Source organism: Arachis ipaensis, chromosome B06, assembly GCF_000816755.2.
Source record: "Arachis ipaensis cultivar K30076 chromosome B06, Araip1.1, whole genome shotgun sequence".
Classification (NCBI taxonomy): Eukaryota; Viridiplantae; Streptophyta; class Magnoliopsida; order Fabales; family Fabaceae; genus Arachis; species Arachis ipaensis.
Window position 1 is genome coordinate 30295130 of NC_029790.2, and position 16115 is coordinate 30311244.

The window sequence follows — 16115 nt, forward strand, 5'->3', positions numbered from 1 at the left end:
GAAACATAATTTCTTATCGAAATAACAACACGAAGCAGCTGCGATTTCGAACCGGCCCCGGCAACAGCTCCGGCGGCGGCCAGAAGCTCCAGTGGATTAACTATAAAGACCACGCAGCATCAAAACCTCCTCAAGATCCAAAATAACCGAAACCACAAATTAAAACCCTTACCGGCAGAGTTCTCCGGCGACGGCAGAGGCAGTTTCCTCCACTCTCCTCCATGATCAACCACGATGGAGGTGGAAGCTGGCAGAGACGGCGGTGGTTCCGACGGCGGCGCGGCTCCACCATCAGTAACCGAGAAGCGTGACAGAAGCGTTTTTCCCACTCAATGGCGCTCTCTCCTTCGAACTGGATCGGAGCAGACCTCCAGCAGTGGCGAGGTCGCAGCTTCGAACAGTAAGCCATGGCGGTGGGGGACTTCAGTGATGGTGGAAGGACAGCGGAGGACCCACGACAGCGGAGGCACGGCCGCAGAACAGGGACCCCCTTTTCTGCCGTTCTCTCTCTCTCTCTCCTGCTCGAGCTTCTCTCTTCGGCCCTCCATGGATGGTGAGGACTCAGACTTCGCGGTGAGGAGGACGACGACGTGAGCATCACGGTGGCGGCGGCGAGCTAGTCGGCGATGAGGAGAACAGTGAAAGCCCCCCACTTGGTCTCTCCCTCATTCCGGCGCTACTCGCTGCGAACCTCCTATCGTCGTGGAATGGCGGCAGCGGCGCGGATGGCAACTCGCAGGCCTGGCGACGACAACGCGACGGCAGTGGTGAAGTCCGACGCGCCGGCACGGCCTCCTCTCTCCTCTCCTCTTCTTCTCCTTCGATTGCTCTTTCTCTCTCCTCTGGCTTCGCGCTCGCCGGCAGTGCCGTTGGGGAACACAGAAACAGCGGCGGCGCCAAGTCCTTCTACCCTTTTCCCATTCTGCCTTCCCTTGTTTTTTCTTCGTTGTTTTCTTTTCCTCAAATAACCGTATGTGTGTGTGTGTTTAGGTTAGAGGGGCAGCTGCTGCTGCTGGTTTAGGGAGGGGAAACGGGTACTGGGTTAGGGTTTCAGGGTTAGGGTTTTTCTTTCAAAAATTAGGGTTAGGGGCATTTTAGTAATTTCGAATAAAAATAGGGATATTATAGTAATTAGAAATAAATTCTAATCCATTAATAATAATGTATAAAAATACTATTTGCTCATCAATTTCATAAATTATTTTCAATAAAATGTCCCCACCAAATAATTAGAAATAATATACTTATTTTCTTCATTTTCCAAAATAGTAATATCAATATTCTAAAATATTAATTATTTAGTCCAAAATCATATAAAATTTCTTTTTATTTCACAACTACCAACTATACGATTTAAATATAGAAAATAATCCAATAATTATAAAATTGGATAATAAATCATAACTTGTCTCAAATTCAATAAATCAAAACTTGCCTTAATTATCTTTAATAAAATGATTTCCGAAATTAAGGCTATAAATAACTTTATGATTTGAGACTTGATTATAATAAGACTTTTCAAAAATTTTGGGTCTTACACTCTCTCTCTCCGTGTGTGCTCTCTCTTTCTTCTTTCAATGATGGTGGCAGCGGGATTGAGTGTCATTGTCGCCGTTGAAGAGTGGCGATTTTAGAAGAAGAAGATGATTCACCAAACATAGAGTCTCCTTACCAGTCCTGCCACTCTCTTCGGTGGTATAGTCACCACCGTCGCTGCCGTCAACTTCATCCTTGTCAAAAATGTAAAATTCTCTCCTTTTTATTAATTCCCTCCTTTGTTTTTTCATTAAGTGATGTTCGGTCGTTTTAGATCTTCCTTCTTCGAAAGGATCAATTTTGATTCGTTTCTATGAAATTTGAAGCTAAATCATGATTTGGGTTCTTAAAAATTTTTTAATTTTTTTGTTTTGTTCATGACAGTTTCTTAAGTTTGTTTGTGTAATTAGGGCTAGCTTCTATTGTACAATCTGTTGTTAACTATGATCTTGTATGGTTTTGTGAATTGAACTGAAATTTTTGGTTCTTACTATTTGATTTTGTGTTGTTCACATTTATCTTGTGAATTTTTGGAAGTAATCATTTTATTTACCTGAAGATTAGGGATTCCTATAGTGAAATTAAAGAATATATATTGATAATAATGATGAAATCTGAGATGAAAAATCTATTTCATATTGTTTGGTTAAAAACTTATAGGAAGACTATTTATAATTTATGCATTAGTTATATCATCAGTTAATTCAGATAAGTTTCTTAGTGGGGAATACAAAATGAGAGGTTGTGGTGGGGATTGCAGAAAAAACAGTAGTGCAGTAGAAGATATTTTTGTCTTTTAAAAAATTATTTGATTCCAAAAGACGATTTTAATACTAAATAAAACGTTGGAGACGATTTTAATTCCAATATAAGATTGGGGACAATTTTAATTTTGATCCTAAATTTTAGAGACCAAAATAATACTTATTCCTAAATGCACAAATAAAGTATAAAATTATACATGTAATTTACTCTAATCAAAATAAAAAAAGAAGCCAAGGAAAAAAACTCAGCTATAAGCAAATGTGACTAGTGATTGAAAAACAAAAAAGTTCTACAGAAAAAAGATTGCACAAATAATAGAAATGATAACCATTAATTATACACCAATAATATTAAGATTAATTTAACTTAAAAATAATCAATAAAATAATAACATAAACACATACTTAAAATAAAAAATAAATTAATGAATACATGGTATCATAAATGGTAAAAAGAAAAAATTAATAATTTTTCTTTTGTGTTTTAGTCAAATATAAAAGTAAAATAATATAATATTAGATCTTATGTTCTTCTCTCTATCATGACTTCAATCATTCACATTGTAGAGTCAAAGTCAAATAAAAGAATTATTCTAATGAAGAATAGAATTAAGTAAAAGGTGAAGATTTTTACTAAATTTAGAATAAATATGTGCATTACACAAAATAAATTTTTATTGGTGAATCTTTTCTATTATTATTAAAAAAATCTTTACTGTTCACCAAAACTTTCACTCTTTTCTTTAGTATTATTTGTCAAATAATATTGTTTAATTTTGTATCTATACTATGTCGACATGGATAGGTCACATGTGATTGGTGGTAGATGAACAAAAAAAACAAAAAAAAGATTAAGATGGTCAAAGAAAAAACCATTAAAAAGAACGGATATGTCTAAAATGAGCACAACAAATATGTGTTTATTGGATATGCTACATTTATATAGATTATTATTAGATTATATTAAATAAAAATCAAAGGTTAATATAAAAGAAGAGCATTGATGGACTTTAATAAATATAGAATATCCTAATACATAATTAAATGCTTTAAATGACAATACTTTAATACATAATTTTAACGAACATAAATAAAAAATTCATTATATACATACATACATTTTTAAAAAAAATAATATTATAAAATAATAAATTAAATTTCTGATTTATAATATCACAAATATGACATTTCAATAATAAAATTTTCTACTTCCATGCTTTCTCTTCCACAGTTTTCCAATCTTTAACAACAAATTAACAATAATAACTGTAAATACCACCACAACAACAACAAATAATAATAAAATCAAATTGCCATCAGAAGTTAGTTAACCAAAAATAGAAACGTGACCGTTGACAAATAATAATTTAAAAAGGGCTTAAAAGTAAAACTGACGTTAATGTATCATCTTTGGAATCTCAATACATTTAAATTTGGCAAAACAAAAAAAATTTAATAGAATAATTAGAGTAAAACTAAATTACTGGTAAAGAGTACAACTTATTCAAAATAAAAGAATATAAACTAAAACTAATATAGAACTAAACAAAATATAAAGATGATAAAAAAATGTGAAGATATTGATAAAACAAAGGATATAAACTAAAACAAACATAAAATTAAATAAAACATAAAGATAATAAAAAAATATGAAGATATTGATGTTCACTTAAACCATGAAGTTAACGAAATATTATAAAAACACTAATTTAATTTTTGATCAAAATAAAACACATTCTCATCTAGGTAGAAAATTAAAACTTCTTAAGATTTTATAAAAAGAAACAAAGTTGATAATTATTGCTTTACCTGATTAGCCTTCTATTCTCAGTATTATTTTCAACATAATAATAAACAAATAATTCAATTGAAAAACATAAATTATGTTTTTAAATCATTATATTAATACAAAAAAATAACATAAATAATTTGATATTTATCCAAATCAAATCAAATAATTGATACAAATTATAATCAATTTGGTTTAACAAAATTAACTTTATGTACTTGCACACTTTTAAAAGTTAGAGTGCTTTTTAAAATTAATTTATACTTATCAAAATTAAAAAAATCTAACATAACTTCATATATCGATAAAATTCAAATTTATTCTTATGGTTATGTCTATTATACTTTTTAAAAATTTTGAAAATTATTTTACCAAACAAAATTTTTGTTTCTTACCCTTACTGAAACACATTTATTTTTTAGTTTAATTTACTAAATATAAGTATTAAAACTTTTAAAAATATATTTTTTAAAAGTCAAATTTGATAAGTTATTTTCAATAATTAAAAATTTTAACAAACTGCTAATTAAAAAATTCTAATAATACTTGACTGAAATTCCTATACATGCATGAAAATAATTATTGAATTTGTAAAAGTAACATAATTATTAAATTTTATATTTTATAATACATTATTTTAATATAAAATAAAGATAGTAAAAATCAACTAATATTAGAGTCATTATTAAGTGCTCTAAGAGTAAAATAAAATAATCTACTCTCTCTAATCATGCCAAAGGAACTTTGTTGTAGACACTCATTAATAACTTATCATTCCGTTAATATATCAGTGTAAGAGTTATCGTTTGTCCTATAATATCTAATAAATTTTTCTAAATACTATATATGAATGCAACAACAATCATGTTTCATTACTCGAGTAAAAAATAAAAGATATTACATAGTTAAATTACCGGGATAAGTATTGTTTTGGTCCCTCACGTTGAGGGTCGGAATCGAACCCGTCCCTAATCTAATTTTCGATTTAGAATCGTCCTTAACGTTTTTTTTTCGTATTAAAATCGTCCTATGGACTTTAGGAATAAAATTAAAAATTTTATTAAAAAAGACAATTTTAATACGAAAAAAAAAACGTTAAGGACGATTCTAAATCGAAAATTAGATCAGGGACGGGTTCGATTCCGACCCTCAACGTGAGGGACCAAAACAATAGTTATCCCTTAAATTACCATACACTACAAGGAAAATACTGATTATCGTCAGAAAAAATGAGCAAAATTTAATGGTATAAACCTTGCCAATAACATAATACCAGCAGATTTCTTGTGTCTAATGGTAAATTTCGTCGAATTTAGTGACAGAATATAGTTAGTACGAAAACGAAATCTAATAAACGTTACCGGCGGAATTTTTTGGACGGTAACATTGGCGCCATGTCATACATCTCCCTGGCAACTTACCGTCAAATTAATCCAACGGTAATTCCGACAGAAATGGTTTTAATTTTTTTTTTAAAAATAAATTAGTTTGGTTGGGCTATTACCATCGGAATGTTTCGGCAGTAGTCTTTTTATTTTTTAAAAATAATCTTTTTTTTCTTCATCTATAATGTTTCCCTGATAATTAATAATTGAAATAGTGCTTTAAACCTGATGTGAAATATCAAAAATATAAATTAAAAATACGGAATGACTTAGAATTAAAATATCTGAAATAATACTAACTATATTACATTCTTCATAAAGTTTCTTAAAGAAATACATCTCACAGAACTATGTTTACATTAATTCTATTCATATTCATCATCATCTTCCTCTAATTCACCGTCCTCCTCTTCCGAGGTAGTTTCCTGATTATCATCGAACTCGTCTTCCTCTTCTTTGTTGCCATTTATCTTATCTTCTTCTTGAAGATCATCGTCCTCTGATGGAAGTGCGTCGGCATCTATCCAAGATCAATGGTAATTATGATATCATCATCTATAACAGCAGACCTAAGGGTGATCGGCTCACCGGTATCAATCACTATTTTCGAAGGAGTTGGGTTGTCAATCTGGTAAGGTTCCTGATCCTCTGTCCTATCATCATACTCGATTCGTCATCTTGGCTTAGTCTTAACTACAACCACCCAACTAGACTTGCATTAACCCGGATAAGGAAAATAGTATACATGTCGTGTATTTTTAGATAGAATAAAAGGATCGTAGTGCCTATATTTCCTGGTTACATTAATTTCAGTGATATTATAGTCCTTGTGCTTTCGTATTCCTTATCGCGAACTTGGATCATACCATTCACATTTAAACACGAACACCTTGTACGTAGTATGACAGAAATACTCTAATTCAATTATATTGTGTAACACACCAAACCAATCAGAGTGACCCCAGCTTGAATCACCACGAACCCACACCAAACTCAGGTGTTATCTGTTTTCTTTCTAATCGGCCACTATAAGGTATGGAATCGATATCCATTAACAGTGTATATCGGGTAGCTAGTTTCTTTATTCATTGGGCTCCAACTAAGTGCAACTAGTTCCAAATCTGTTATGTCAGTTAGCTGCACGCTGACGTATTCGGTGAACCAACGTGAAAAATTGTTCAATGAAGTATCAGAATTTGCCTCTTGGAATAACCTATATGATTCATCATAGGATAAAGATGTTTCAATTAGATTAAGAAGTTAGTATCTTATTGATTGCAGTATTTACGAAGACTTAAAAAATTCACATGAGGTATGTTAAAATTTGGTCACAGTTAAGCAATACATGCAGATGTGCACTATCGATTTCCTTCTGCTCTAACCAGTAGTCACTACCCGCACCCATTGCAGCTCCTTCCGACAAAAAGATTGGGTATGTTGTTCCACTTGACAAGAATTCTCCCCTATCATTATTCCTTGCAACTCTTGTTCTACAGGACTCAACATGAGACTAAAAATAGAATGAGCAAAATATAGATGTTTCCTTAGTTAGGAATGCTTCACAGATGCTGCCCTCAATCCGAGATCATTAATCACTACAAGAGAGGCGGAGAATAGCGGCCAAACATTGCCAGCCTTTTACCCAACCGCTGCAAATTTCAGGGATACCAGCAATTGATTTTCATGTGCCGCTAATCAGGATCTTTATTATCATCATTTATCCTATCTCTTTTTTATGAGTTTATCTTATAACTAATAATTCTCCTAAAGTTGCAGAAACCGGCGAACTGAGATTGGTAGCGCACGAAGCCCTGACATTGCTGCTCCACTGTGCGCCACTGCTGCCCAGCTATCCTCCTCTCTCCGGCGTCGACCTTTCGCTCTCCTCCACAGTGCGTGAAACCCCTACTCCCTCCTCCTCCAGGGTGCACGAAATCCCTAATCTCTGCTCCACCCTGCACCTCTATGGGGTTTGGGAGTCGCGCGGCTGCCATCCATCCTTCTCTTCCCGGCGTCGACCTTTCGGATCTCCTCCACAGTGCGCGAAACCCCTGCTTCCTCCTCCACGGTACGCGAAATCCCTAATCTGAAAACATCAAATATGTTTATATTCTATGAGAACCTTCTTTCATTCTATTCACTCTGTATTCAATTTCTCATCCCTTGCCGATTTATTTGTATTTGGTACATAGGGATAATTAGACTTGGTATATTCTGTTGTGAATATTGTGAATATTGTGTCAGCTATTTAGGGTTTAGTTGCTTAATGCTGCTGCTGATGTTTTTCTGTTTTGATAAGTTGTTGCTGCTACTGACTGTTGTATATATACTTGGTAAATTTTCATGTCACCTAACAATTTGTTCTGCTTTTGGACTGTTATTTATTTTGTTGTTGTCAACTTTCTTTGTTGTTAGTTTTTTAGGACTGTTGTTAATTTTATAGAACTAGAATTGTTGAAATTTTACATTATTCAGAATTGTGTAAGTGTGCTAGTGTTTGCCTAATTGAAAATTGAAAATTAAAAGTCTTGCAGATTAATAACAAAAGTGATTACTTTTAGTTAGCTATGTTATTTAGTTGGCATTTAAGAAAAGGGACAAAACATTTTATTTCTCTTACTAGACAATTAGATAGATGCCTTTCCTATCTTCACCTTTTCTATAGTCTTTATTTATTATGTAATTTCGGTCTGCTCACAGACGGGAACTCAATTTTAATGATGATTTTGTTGTATTAACCTGAATATAAATGTTTGTAGATTTGCTACACTTCTTTGGCAATTAAAGCAAGTGTTTCAGGTGAATTTTCTTTTCAAATTTTTACTTTCATTTAAAAAAAAACACATAATTAATCTTAAACCTTCCAAGTGTTTAGCTAGATGTATTTATCCTGTATTTAAAAAAAACACATATATATTTTGATTTCTTGACCAAAATAATTAATATTAATTTGTCCTCATTATATTATTTATATATCGCAACGACAATGATAGTGGGGATCTTGTTTTGCCAATGTCCATTCTTATTAGCTGTGTGAATGCACAATGGGGCCTGGTCTGACTTTTGTGATCGAGGCTCAGCCTTATCTGAATGCTGTTTTGATGCCACTTGGGCTTAAAGTGATGTGCTTCAAGGCCTGCACACACTACCCAACTCTCTTTGATCATTTCCAGAGGGAGCTTCGAGAGGTTCTCCAGGACCTTCAGAATAAGTCCTTGCTCCAAGACTGGCACCAACCGCAATTTTGGAAGCAACTTAAAACTCTCGCCAATTCAGGTAGTTTTTACATTGTAGAGATTAACCTATATACAACTTTCATTTGGTAACTAACTTTGTCAATTTCATAATAAAATATATGCCATTATGGTTAGAGTCATACCTTGCCTTGAGATAAGGCCTGGACAGTTTTTGTAAGAGTTTGGACTTATCGCATGAACTAGCTTTTGGGGTTTAGTTTTAAGTGCACTTCTAACACGTGATTGCTTACTTAAACTAACAATCATATTTGCAATTACAACTCAGCATCGAGCAGTGGCCAGAAAGATAGCCTTCCCCTTCCCAATACCGTCCAAGGTGTTTTAGGAATGGACTTGGACAAGGTCAAAGCAATGCAGCAAAGGATTGAGGATTTCACCAACCACATGTCTGAACTACTCCGTATTGAAAGGGATGCTGAATTGGAGTTCACTTAGGAGGAATTGGATGCTGTTCCTAGGCCTCTGGATGATGCTTCTGACCCCTCAAGACCGATTGAGTTCTTGGTTAACCATAGCCAGCCTCAGCAAGAATTCTGTGACACCATTTGCAACTTAACTGCCATCAGTACCTCTACCGGTATTCTTCTTTTTCCATTTTCTTACGAGATATCCAAAGATATAGTAGGAAAATATCCTGCCAATTTGGTATCTGCAATTCAACATGTCTTTAATTATGTCCATTTCATTTGCCACAAAAGAACTTGAATTGTTCACTTGATTACAACTTACTATTTGGAACACTATTTATAGTAAGTGCCATGAAGCAGAGATGACAGGAGGACTAAGTCACTCACCCGTTATATATAACAACAATGAAGATGGGGATCTTATATTTATATCCAATGCACATTATATTATTTATATATTATTTATATATCATAACAGATAGATGTTGATTACCTCAATAAGGAAAATGGCCATCAGAGGGATGCTGGGTCCACTGCATCAACAGCTATGGTGTTGGGCGACCGAATTCTTGTTGCAAATGTTGGCAATTCTAGAGTAGTTACATCCAGAGCTGGTACAGGTTGGTACTGTGTCACTTATGTGCGGGATTTATCTGAATTTGGTGTCGAGTGAAGGGATTATTCAGCCTAGTTCTTTTAGCCCAATTTTGGTGATATGCTTGTCAAATACATAGTAAATTTCCACTCCAAAATAGCTCAAGCAAAATAATTTTCTCTTCCCTCATCCCCTTTATTTTATTCTTCTGCTTTTCACTGTTATGACTTATGAGTGTATCGTTTTACTGTAGCTGTTCCTTTGTCTATCGATCACAAACCTGATAAATCTGATGAGCGTCAAAGGATTGGAGGACGCAGGGGGATTCATAAGTTGGGCAGGTGGGTTTCATTATGCACTGGTGTTAACATTCATTCTTTTTATTTTGGTTTACAATAAACTAATGATAGCAATAAATAGTTTACTAGCTGGTATTGATTCAGGGACATGGAGGGTTGGTGGTGTTCTTGTTGTTTCCCGGGCATTTGGAGATAAACTTCTTAAACCATACGTTGTTGCCGACCCAGAAATTAAGGTTGTTAACCCCATACATCTGATTATCATCCATTTGTATTCCAGTGATGTATAGATATTATGTCAGCTGATTTCCCCTTGTTGCAACTGTTCTGGCTTAGGAAGAAGAAATAGATGGTGTGGATTTTATCATAATCGCCGGTGATGGTCTTTGGAATGTCATATCAAACAAGGTGAGTTCGTCCTACAATCTATACTATATTCGACCATAAATGACACACACTTGATCTTGTGAACTTTCATTTATTTTTGGTAATCTTTGCTGAGTGCCACTACTTTGTACCAAAGCTGAACTACATTTACATGTGCATGTGCACCTCATACTTGGTAGTCTCCATGCTTGCCGTCTCCATGCTTGGCTACTATACCGATGCAATTGATCTTTCATTCAGTTCAGACTTGTGTGCGACAAGTATCTACACAGGCTACTATATTTCTTTTTTTACATCTTTGTTCAATTGTTGCTCTTATTTTCATATGAAAGTTTCAGAATTTCCAAATCATAGGTGAACTATCTTTTTTTTTTTGCACAATACAATTTGAAAGATTAGAAGTTACAAATGTTTGTTCTTGTAATGCCTGCAAAGAGATATTAGTTGGCTTGTAAAAGTTGTTAACTTGGTTATCAAATTTCTATATTTGTGTTTCACTTGCTATTCCATGCCATGAATAATTTTTGCCTTCTTTCGCTGCAGAGTATTGCAACAGAAATGCAGAGTGAGTCTAAATGGAAGCAGATGGGAGAATTAGCTATGTCTAATGGAAGGGTACTTTTCTATGTTATTTGAAACTTGTATTTCTCCAACACCTAAGCTAAATTTCATTTCTAACTATCCATGTCAAAATATTCTGAAGTGAGTGCCTTGTTGTCTTTGCAGTTAGATATGGCTGAGGATTGTTGAATCTTGTGATGGATTTGAGCGAGTTATTACCGTTGTATTCTTCTTTAGGGGAAGCTGAAGGAATATCAAAATTTGTTTTTTTGGCTAGTTGTAGAAAAAATTAGGTAGCTTTGTGGAGAAATTATTTTTTTACTATAACAGTGAAGATTGTGGGGGTTATAAACATCTGCTGTTTTTTTTTTTAAAAAATGCATGCTGAATTGCGGCGGTTCTTGACTGCCACAACGTTTTTTTTTAAAACCTGTTTTTCAAGTAGCGGCGGTTTTAAACCGCCGCAAATAACTCATTCCATTTAGCGGCGGTTATACCAGCGGTTGCTGAAAACCGCCGCTAAAACAATTGCCCGCGCCACTATCCAGGGCGGTTTAATTAACCGCCGGTCTTTGATTTTGTGGCGGTTTAAAACCGCCGCTAATAATAAAAAACCGCCACAATGTCCGTACTCTCTTGTAGTGAATGCTAAGTTTTGTAGTGCATAACTCCCTAAAGAAGTCACTTATTTTACAAATATGGTCACTTCCACACAATAATTCATTCCCAACAATAATATAATCCATACCAACAACTCACATATATATAAATATATACATCATCAACACCATCAACTTCTTCATATCAAATAACAATCGATTTAGCCAATCCACATTCAATTCAACAGAATATATTACAAAATACATCACCATTATTATATCCAACCATTCAAGTTCAATATATATCATCATCATTATCATTATCATAACATCATCAATTATCTATATCAAACACAATACCAACACCACAACCAATATGGCACCAACAACAACCTCAAACACTCTAATACATAGGCATATCAATCCATCACAATCAGCATCAACAACAACATTTCAATCCTATCTTAAAGTTAACTAGCCTAAATTTCCACGACACATTATATTTTAGTTACAAGAAATCAAAACCATACCTTGGCCAATTCCCTGATAAACCCGAAACACCTCAAGCGTTCTCTGCACTACGAGCTATCAACCACAGCCCCTCACCAACGAATCTAGCTTCCAAATTTGATCTTAAGCTTCTATTTCCTCAAATAGACTCCAACCTACAACCAATATTCAATCTAACATTATAATTACCACTATAATTAATATAGATTCACTAGTTCAACATTACACAAAGAGATTGAGGGAGCTTACCTTGCTCACAGCTCAAGTGAGCTAAACCCAACAAAATTCACAAGCTAATTCGAGTCTAAACACCGAAATTAAATAATTTTCAACATCTTTGTTCATAAATTTTAAAATTTAGGGATGAGGAGACTGAAACTGAAAAGTAGATTTCATACCTAATCAATGACTAGACTTTGTAGAGCTCGACGCGCTAGTCGCGTGGCTGCAAACGGTGCGGTAATTAGAGTTTCGGATCAAAAGTTATTTGAATTTAAAGATCAAGTGAGGGTTTGTGAATTTGTGATATGTTCTTCCCCTTTTCTGCACTTGCAGCGTGTTATGCATGAAGTGGGAGAGAGAATGAGCTGAAGCTCATTTAGCTAAGTATAGTGGGTTGGGCCTTGGGCTCAATACAGGTATGGTTCGGCCCAATGTTAGGCCAAATTCTTTAAAATTAGTGTCAAAATTCTTATTTTAATTAGCTCTATCTCATAAAACTATAAAATTTTATTTTCTAATTTCTTAGATTAATAATTAATTTATTGGCTAATTATTTATCAATTTTGCGAGTTTTACAGAAAGGAGTTCTGCATTTGAATTTTAAGCCACATTTTCCGTCGGCTTTACCTGACGGTAAATCACCAAAATGATGCATTTCAATAAATTGTTGTACCAACAGATTATACCGATGAAAAATCTGACGGTAGCATTGGCGCCATTGAATAATATCTTCGTGTCAACACTTACCGTCAGTTTTGCGACGAAAAATATTTTCCGACGATAATCTTTTATAGCAACAAATTTCTCTTCCTTTCCGTCGAAAAATTCGATGGAAATTTCGCCGGTACAACTTGACACTAAATCTAGGTAGTTCTGATAGTACTCAGCATTTTTCTTGTAGTGATATAACCAATTTCATTATCCTTTTTAAATAATTAATTAAAAAAGATAGTCCCAAGTTTTTTATGCAAAGTAGATTAAAATAAAATACATTAATTAAATAGGTATAAATATAGAGATTATAAAATTTTATTAACAATCTCCTTATACAAAAAGAAAAAAACACTCGAAATAAAAAAAGACCTCTTTTAAGAGCTAAAAATGTAGTCTCGTAGCAACATGGACAAACTCCCCCAAGACTTTTCCTACTCCACCTAATGAATGCTATTAAAAGCTATAAATTTGGCTAAAACTTCAGAAACTTGGTTAGTATCTCGTTGAATAAAATTGATCTTTGTTCTCCAATTCCAACTTAAGATCTTAATAACCTTACACACCAAGTCATGATCAATGCTTTAAATCCTGCTATTCCTTTCATTGATAAGAATAAAGGCCACTAAACAATTCGTCTCATAGATAACATCTCTAAACCCAACTTTTCACTCAAAAAGTAAACCTTTTTATATTGCAAATAACTCGTTTGGAATGATAGATGCAGAAGGCAAAGAGCCAGCAGAACCACACAACTAAGATCCCTTAAAATCACGTAAACACACCAAAAACTAACAGCTTCACCTAATATGCTAGCATTACAATTTACTTTAACAGAAAAAAAGAGAAGGAGGAGACCAAGAAAGCAACATAGAAAAAAAGTAGAGATCATGATGCATGGAAAAGATATCGTGACATTCAGATTGAGAAGCCTGAATAAAAGCTAAAATCTTATCAATGTTCCACGGGTCAATCGGGTTAAAAACATCATTATTACGATTTCTCCAAATCCACCAAATAGTCGTCAAAAAGAGAAAACTATTAGAATTCATCTTCTTTCGTAACCATGTCTCAAAATTTCTGCCCATTTATCTCCAAATTCAACTTCTGCCAAATAGCCTTGGCTCTAAAATACTTACGCAAATAATGAAGGACATATTTAAATTCAGTCAGACTCAGTGTCTTTTTTAATATAATTATTGACCTTCTATTCTTATAATTATTAACGATTTCAATGAAGTAGTACTCTAAAACTTATTTTATTATCTATTTTAAAGTAATTATGAATATTCTATTTTTTAATTTTATTATCATTTATTTTTAATCAATTAGACTATTGTGCAAATAAATTAAATTAAATACAGAACACTTAGCTTGTACTAGTAATAACTTTTTAATTTGAAATTTAGTTTATGTTTAATTTAGTATCTTTTCTGTAAAAAAAATAACTAATAAACCGAAAAACAAATACACTATACTGAAATTTTTTTAAAAATACAATGATACAAAGGAATAATATTAAAAAATTTCAAACAAAAATAATAAAATATAAAATAACAAAAACAAACACAATACAAATTTATCCAATATCTATGTGCATCATCTTTAAATTATTCCAAAATGTTAATTTTTTTCGTCCAAAGTGTTAGCTATTTTAATAAACATATAAATTTATTCATTCTTTAATTAAGAAGGGTTGTATGTGTTTAAATATCTATTGTTAAAATGTTCGAGTATTCAAATAAAAGAACTAATAATATATTAGATTAAATAAAGTAACCATTGAATAATTATAATTTTCTTTTAAAATTGTACAATTGTTTACAACAATAATAGATTTATTGGTCCAAAGTAATTTATATTTATCTTTTATGTATAAACAACATTGTATATAATTGTTCATAATCTTAAAAAAAAGGGAAGTAAGCCAAAAAAATAAAGAAAAAGACATACCAATAACCATCATCATTGTTATTTCATCCTGCAATCTCCTAAATTAAAGATGAAATTAAGCACATAAAAAATAGAATTTAAATATTAAAAAATACAATAAGAGAAGAGTCGTGATAAATTAACCTATATAAGATAAAAATAATAAAATTTACAATAAAAGTTATAAAAATTAAAACAAATAGGAACAAATTGACGCGGATTTGAATTCAAGGATCAATTAGGATCGGGTAGCATCTTAGTTTTTTAAATAAACTTCTACACGAATCAACATAAGCAAAGAAGGGAAGTTTTCAAACCATTGACTAAAATCCATTGTTGAACTTAATCCCACTGAGCAGAATATGGAGGTACTTATGGGAGAACGGGCTGATCTGGTCTTTCACAATAAAGTAATCGGTGGAACTGCCATTAAGTGACTTATTGGTAGATTAATAGATCACTTCGGAATGGCATATACATCACATATACTGGATCAAGTAAAAACTTTGGGGTTCCGGCAAGCTACTGTTACATCCATTTCCTTAGGGGTCGACGATCTTTTAACCATACCGTCTAAGGGGTGGCTTGTTCAAGATGCTGAACAACAAAGTTTTATTTTGGAAAAACACCATCATTATGGAAATGTACATGCAGTAGAAAAATTACGCCAATCCATTGAGATATGGTATGCTACAAGTGAATATTTACGACAAGAAATGAGTCCCAATTTTAGGATGACCGACCCCCTAAATCCAGTTCATATAATGTCTTTCTCAGGCGCTAGAGGAAATGTATCTCAAGTACACCAATTAGTGGGTATGAGAGGATTAATGTCAGATCCACAAGGATAAATGATTGATTTACCCATTCAAAGCAATTTATGCGAGGGACTCTCTTTAACAGAATATATAATTTCTTGTTACGATATTGGGGATATCCGTATTTATAGAAGCTTTAATTTTCGTGCTTATCCTAATTGTTGGTTCAGTTTATGCATGGCGAAAAGGGGCATTAGAATGGTCTTAATTCTTGAATATTTAGATAATAAAAAAAACATTTAGACAGTTATGAATTCCATTGAGTTTCCCTTACTTGATCGAACAACCCAAAATTCAGTTATTTCAACTACATTAAATGATCTTTCAAATTGGTCAAGACTAT

The 16115-nt window shown here is 33.0% G+C and overlaps 1 long non-coding RNA gene and 1 pseudogene across 1 annotated transcript; both read left to right on the plus strand.

Annotated features, from left to right (window-relative positions):
- On the plus strand, positions 6898-8896 carry LOC107648683. Its single transcript, XR_001622025.2, has 3 exons — positions 6898-7542; positions 8234-8273; positions 8648-8896. It is a non-coding gene; the product is annotated as an uncharacterized LOC107648683 (long non-coding RNA).
- Positions 9059-11349, plus strand: LOC110263731 (annotated as a pseudogene).